Raw genomic sequence first — 7875 nt, 5'->3', positions numbered from 1 at the left:
CAGAGAAATATGCCCAACAATATAATATTGGTAGGGTTGTATGTTGACAGCTCGACTTTATATCCTGACAGCAAGCTTCTCCTTCTCAAAATATAAAATATAAACACTTTTAGAGCTCTTCACGCAAATTAAAGAGATATATGCAAATAAATGGGCCACGTATATATATACTATTGTAGTTTATTGAGATAATAATAGATGAAGAAATTATATAAGATGATATTATATATATGATTAGTAGAGATCGACAAGAGAGTACATATATATGGAGTTGCTATAATCTGCAATAAATTTTGAATGCTAAAAGTTTCATATTTTCTATGGAGGCATAGTGCTAGAAAACATCATGTCTTATGATTTCCAAATGAAACATGAGAAAAATAAATCATATTATAGAATTGATTAAAGGAAATGGGCCAATGATAGATAAATTAGAGCAAACAGTACAAGGAAAAAATAGGCAGTTGCTTGTCAACAGCTATGTGAAACATTCATATATATACTATATATAGGTGCCATTTTAACTAATTAAAATGATGTGCCCCGTGATTAGAAGCTATGAGATATTCACTACAGAAATCATCCAAACGGTCAAAACAAGTTTTTCAGGTGGCCAAGCTAGCAAACCGCCTCGTTCACGTATGTGTAAAGATCGGATCGATATTAATTTGCAAGCGGATATTTTTTTTCTGCTTGTAAAAATAAAGAGGAGGTGCCCACTAAAATTATTTTTAAGTAGTGATTCTAGCTTTAGAAGTTATGAAATTACTCATTTATTTTGATCAGAAAGCAGTGAAGCATGGTTACACACACCTAGTCACTACTTGGTAGAATCAAGTCAACAGGCATAACGATGCCAACTCAATATATGCTAGCTCTTATATTTTTTTCAAACATTCAAATGTAGATATATACACGACCGATTAATTTCATCCGAGTCCAAAATCCAGTCTATTATTAATTCTGACTTAATTCAGTCATTATATAGTGATTTAATTTCTCTTCGAGCTTAAATGTGTTTTTACAATGCTGCAACTACAACATGCAAAAAGGGTTAGATGGGGGTGGTGGTTTTTACATGCAAAACGGTAGACAATGGGTTTTGGTTTCTCCCATGCAAATGGTCATGGTGCATCTAGAGAATATATATATATATATATATATATATATATATATATATATATATATATATATATATATATATATATATATATATATTTGGCATCCAAGTCATAGAATTGTTTTTTTCATAACATCTATAAAAAAATATGTTAGATATAGCTTTAGAACCGTCTTTCATATTTGGACATCCAATTAGTTAATTAAATATCAACCTATGACATCATTGGAAATAATCATATATGATATAACTTGGACTATAATCATCCAACATAACATGTGAAAAAAATGAAAATATTTTTTTTCATCCAAGTCATAGATTTTTTTTTAGAAGTTCCATAAAAAAATACTGGGTACAGCTTTTAGAGCTACATTTCATAGTGGTTTTCAAATATCTATGATGGTATCATAAAATAACAAACCATATCCAATATAACCCAGATCATATATAATCATCCGACACAACATTTGGTATAACCAGATATGACTACATGTACATTATTTTTTCTCTTCAAATGGTTATATATCAAATATTGCACAAAGAAATTAACCCCTATTGCCCTAGAGAAATGACAAAAGCACCACCATTGCAAAGAGCCCATCCAAGCACATGGCACCACCATGTACATACTGGTGTACACATGTGGTCGCAGCACTATTCACGGTTTAGTGTGCGTACTGTAGTACGCCTTAGGCAGTGACAGGGATGCATATGGTGGGGTACGATTTGCCGCTGGCATAGATGATGGATGATGGGTGCATGCATGAGGGCGGCCGCCCGGACGGACGACCATGCAAATTGCGCCATCCAGCCGCGCGCCCCTCAAGGGGCACATGCGCTGCACTTCGCCGACACACACCCATGCCTACTCCAGCTCTAGGCCTCTAGCTATGGCTAGTAGCTGATCAACCGCCACCCAGCAATGCAAAACCTGCTTCCATCTTTTTTTTTTTTTGAAGACTGCAACTTTTTTCCTAGCTGGCAACTAGTGAATATATATATGTGCTAGAAAAATGCCCGTGCGTTGCAACAGTTGAACACTATTTTAATCATATTATTATTATTATATGGTTTAGTTAAAATAAAATTTATTGTGGTAAATTCGCTTGGATATATATTTAGTTAGAAAATCATGTGCTGCAATTAGAAGTCCGACCATCTAGTTAGAATGTGAGTTTTTTAAAGAGATTTCTTATACGTTTCCTTCTATATTTCTAAAAGCGAACGAACTTAAAAAACGACTTAAATACAGATTTGTGTTTCCAAAGCGACGAACTTAAAAACCGACTCATATACGGATGATGTACCAAAAGTACCGAAAAAAATGTCTTCAATTTTTATAATAGTAGAGATATAACAGATTCAAACATACACAAATATATCTCAATCGATTTTGATCAAGAAAAAGTGTTGATATCCGCAAGTTGTGTACTGTGGGTACACCCTCCATCCTATTTTAAAAAAATTAACTTTGATTATGTATATGGGTATAGGCTAAATACAGATATATAGCCAGAAATTGATTTTTCGTGGAATCGAGGGAGTACTTGTTAAATGTGAATACAGGGAGAGCATATGTATGAGAAGCTTTTTTTTTAGAGAAAAGAAAGGGAAGATTTTTCAGCTAATAAGTTCTTGACTCGAATTGAAAGTATTTCGATCAGTGATCAATTAAGCCTTTCTTGATGTAATACTTACTATGTTATTAATATGCTCAGTCACTCCTGTCATGAAAATGTGCCGCTTTAGACATCCACGATCTTTACAATATAATGCAACTCTTTGACCACTAGCTAGTTTGTTCTACAAAAGGTTGAAAACCTCTAAAATTATATATAATTCCTCGGTGGTTGAATGTATAAAAAGTAATTTTCCAGCTAGGGCGGATGTGTTTTAAATAGAATTACTCCCCGTTGTAAAATCTGGAGTATTTCTTGTAAATACACCAGGGTTCATAAATGTCAAGAGATATATATGTGTGTGTATTTTTAAGAAAAGAACTTTTTTTAAAAAATATAGAGGATATATGAGTTGTGAAATATTATCATACTCCCTGCGTCCAGGATTATAGAGGATAATGGCCTCTTGCTTTGTCGAAGATTATATGGGATTTTGGTTATCCCAAGACAACAGTACAGCAGAGATTAGTGTCCCCATCTGAAAAAAGAAATGCGGAGGAATTCACGTGTAGTACAGAGCATGTTTGAAATTTAAGTTTGAAACTATAATGTGTGTAAGGCTGAGTTTGAGGAGAAGGGATTGAGAAAATTGGGAAGATACGCAAAACGAAGTGAGCCATTAGTGTATCATTAATTGAGTATTAGCTATTTTAAATTTTAAAAATAGATTAATATGATTTTTTAAGCAACTTTCCTATAGAAAATTTTTGCAAAAGACGCACCGTTTAATAGTTTGGGAAGCGTGCGCGTGAAAGATGTGTTTTCTCACACGGTCTTCCCTAAACGAATGCAGCCATTTTTGTAATAGTATGCTCTCACAAACTCATTAATGTCAACTTGGTCTGGTTTTTATGTTCATTGCCAAACTGCCAATATGTACTTCTCGTCTCTTAAGGCAATAGCAGTGCGTCCCAAAATTTTATTGAGCCTCATATTTCACATAGACCAAGAACACATATTAGCCACTCACTTTTATCTCTCCCTCTCTCTCCTTTCACCATTTTCCCCACCACACTCTCCGGGCGGACGACGCGAAGCGGCGCCGGCGGAGCACCCCCGCCTCTCCTCATCGGGGACTTTGCCACCCCAAGCCGCTCCGCCGACTCTTTCGCCATGGGCCAAAGCCGCGCCCCTCTCCCCTTTTGCAAGCAGGGACGACGGTGGCGGAGGCAGAGACGCCATGATCTACGAGCAGGGAGGACGGCGGCGATGGAGGCGGAGGCGGATGCGGCACAGGGGAGGAGAAGGAAGGAGAAGGGGAGAGGTGGTGGCGGCCATCTCAAGCAGAGGAGGAGGCGGCCATCTCCCCTCTCCCCGACGGCGATCTCTCCTCTCCCTCCTGTGCCTCTCCCTCTCTTCTCCGGCAGCGACGGCCATCTCAAGCGGAGGAGGAGGCGGCCATATCCCCTCCCCCGCTGGCGGTCTCTCCCCTCCCCCTGTTCCTCTCCCTCTTTCTCCGGCGGAGGCGGCGGCCATCTCAAGCGACGAGTCGAGCAGAGCGTCGAGGGGTGGGGGTGAGCGGGAGGGAGGGGGGTCGAGAAGCCGCAGATGCGCCGCCGCCCCTCTCCCCGTCGACGGCATCTCCCCTCTCCGGGGCTCCTCCACTCTCCCCTCATCCTCTCCGGTAGTGGCGGCGGTGGCCTACGGAGCCGGGGGTGGCGACGAGTCCCATGACGGCGCCGCTCCTCTCTTCCTGCTTCCCCCTGTTCCTCTCCCATGCAACGCTCGTTCCTCTCTCCACTCTAACGAATTTTTGACGAGGAACCCGTGTCCTATTTTGGCTCCCCGTTCTTCACTTGGTCACGGGTGAAGCACATGTGGTATGGAATCTTTGATGTGGAAGGTTGCGGTTAAATGCCACATGTGTACATTGTGAATGGTCTTAGATGCATCTTTTATTCTTCCTTAATTACTGCAATAAAGGGAATACTCCCTTATAATCCTGGACGAAGGGAGTATGCGTGAGAATGACACCTGAGAGTTGACACTTGTATCCAGATGTGTTAGAGCACCCGTAATGGTAAAGTAAGGTGTTCTCTATAAAATATGTACATCTTAGCAATAGACTAGATTAATAGTAAATCATCTCAATAGTATGTCTATATGGATATCTATAGCTCTCTAATGCATTGCCTCGTTTTTCTCTATAGACTATCTCTAAGTTAGTAGATAGCTTTGCTCTCTCTCTTCATTTAATCTCTTTCAAGTAGAAAAATATACTGACATGGATCTCTTGTAGAGAGTCTATAGATAACCATTGCGGGTGCCCTTAATGATACGTGTGGTGGTTTTTTTTTTCTCCGTGATTCCTACAAGTGTACCAAGCGAATTGACCCTTAATTAAGAAAATGATCTTCAGAAAGTTTCTCAATCTGATAGGTTTAACCCTAGTCAGTAAAGTGATGAGTGAATTAAACAGTGTTGTAAGATTAGGTACAATAGCAGGCTATTAGCCAGCTGTAGCTGTAAATATATTTTAATGAGATAAAAGATGAGAGAGAAAGGCAGTGGGCTACAAATCTGTAGCCAGCTGCAGCGCGGACTCCGAGACGCAATGTGTGTATGACAGGTGGGACCATATATTAATAGTATACTAAGCAACTATTGTATGAATGGACTATTAGATTGGCTATAGATAAATTGGAACTAGTAGTGGGCTATACTATTAAACTTGCTCTAATGCATGTTCATGCATCCCACATATAAGGGAGCAACACGTGTAGAGCAATTATATATGTGTAGTAGGCCACTCACACTAGCTACGAATGGATGGATATGGCAACTTGGCAGTGTCACCAATGGGGCACCTCGTGCGTGGAAATCTGCACACGACACATCAACCAACCTGTAGCCGATAGGATGCCGATCGATACTGCTTGCATACAGATGCAGAGTGCAGCAGTGGCAGTGTTCTGTACTGTACATGTGGGGGGCAGATAGCTAGCTGACCTGTATATATGTGTACTGTACGAGTAGGTGACAGGTTCTCACCAAAGGACGACGGCAGTTATATAGGAGTATAGTACTATTGTGCCGGTTAGTGCGGTTGTAATTTTTCATGTCATTTTTAAGGTTGGTATTTTTAAGGTTGGCATGGGTATTAAAAAAGTAGGTGAGAATGATTGGAGGAAGTGTATGATTGGTTGAAAAGAGAAAGTAGGTGAAGAAGAATGGTTGTGATTGGTTGAGAGGAGGAGGTAGGTGAAGAAATAGCTTCATTTTGGACAAGACATTGTGCTAGAAATAGCTACATTTTGAGACGGATGGAGTATTTGGCTGTTCGTTTTATTTTATTATCTATATCTCTGAGTCGGTATTGACTAATGGAAAATGCTGCCAAGCATTGATGCAATAGCTAATTTTATAACTATTTGTAAAGAATTTAAAAATTACATATAGAAAAAGCACGAAAATTTAATTATTTGTAACCATGCTAAAATAACTTGTTTGAGGGAATCTTCATCCTACAACTATCTAGGATAACATCTTCTTCGAAGGACCTCGTCCATCAGTATATTTGGCCTGATATTTCGAAACATAAGCGCATTTCTCTATTTGTACCAGCGTGCTATTATACAGATTTACTTTGTTTTCATATGGAGAGCTATCCTCATATTTTTAATAAGGAGTCCATGAACATATAAATGCACATGCACGTTTAATTTTTTTCTCTCCTCTTCTTTTAGGCATTCATGTTCCATAAAGAAGAACACCTGGACATCCATAGATTTTGAAACTTTTTAATTACTTCTTTATGGATGTCCAGGTGTTCTTCTTACGCTAGAGTAAAACTTAACATGTTATAGATTATTATTACTTGTTAGCATATATCACTTCTCGTTGGCTATAGTTGTAAACATGTATCATGTTTATCATGATGAAGGGCAAAGTTATTTCTAATCTTCTCACCAATTTTTTTTCATGATTTCCTCTCCAAATCATGCCTTAACATATCTTGTATGAGTATATTATGAGAGCACATCCTCTGTACCAATAAATCCACATAACAAAAATGTCAATTAGCAGATCTCTCCTCTGATGACTAATGGAGAAGGTAAGAAGGTATTAAAGGGATAGAACTTCTGAATTGGTGAACTAGGAGTAGGTAAAAAGCTAGAAATCCAACTTATTTTGGTACGGAGAAGTAGATTAGCTAGGGTTTGTTTAGTTGGAGGGATGAATATGGATGATAGATGGTCATCTTGCTTTTGCATGTATTTGGTTTATGGGCGAGGGGCGAAGGGATGACCGCTGAACATAATATTCACTTTGATGGATGACCTCATTCGACAAATTTAGCGGGATGAGGCGATCCACGTTTTACTTATTCTTACCTTGATCATTAGTTACCGGTTAGTGATAATTAGTGTGTTATGTTGTTAATTAGTAATTGCCATGTCATTGGTTAGTAATTAATTATTATACTTTGTTGTTAGTATTGATTACAGCACAATTAATGATTATTAATATATATTTTTATTAATTAATAAAAGGTTGCCTCATCTCATTCACTCAAAACAAATAAAAGAATTTGACTTATTCTATCCACCTATCCACCCACTTAGCATATGGATCCCTACATCCACGTACGAGATGAGGAGACCATGGATCGCCCCCCAACCCATTCAATCTTACCGTCAGACCAAACACATCTTATACAGTATGAGAGGATACAATAGAAGTTTTAAACTGACGGTAGAATGCCCAGGCTAGCAAAAGAAATGAGTTGGCAGAAGGAGAGAAGGAAAGAGAATGTGAACGGGCGATTATATTACCGCCGGTTGTACGTGAGCATCGAGACAAGGCAAGCAACTGCTATTGGTCTACACTTGCATGTGAATTGTGATAGGACAGTGAGATATGCAAAGAAACAATAGTAATTGGTCTGCTTAAACTACTGACAAATAAACAGATCATATACCGCATCCTTGTATTATATGAAGTATTTTTAACCGAAGCTTTAGATGACATGGCTAATTTTACCGTGTACTGTTGAATCTGCTCTAATAATCTGCCGAGAACGTGCCCAGAAGCATAATACACGGCACAGCGACGCATGTGGGGATGAAGAAGTAG

Source organism: Oryza sativa, chromosome 2 (genome assembly GCF_034140825.1).
Source record: "Oryza sativa Japonica Group chromosome 2, ASM3414082v1".
NCBI classification, from domain to species: Eukaryota; Viridiplantae; Streptophyta; class Magnoliopsida; order Poales; family Poaceae; genus Oryza; species Oryza sativa.
Note: the sequence above shows the minus strand (reverse complement) of the source record.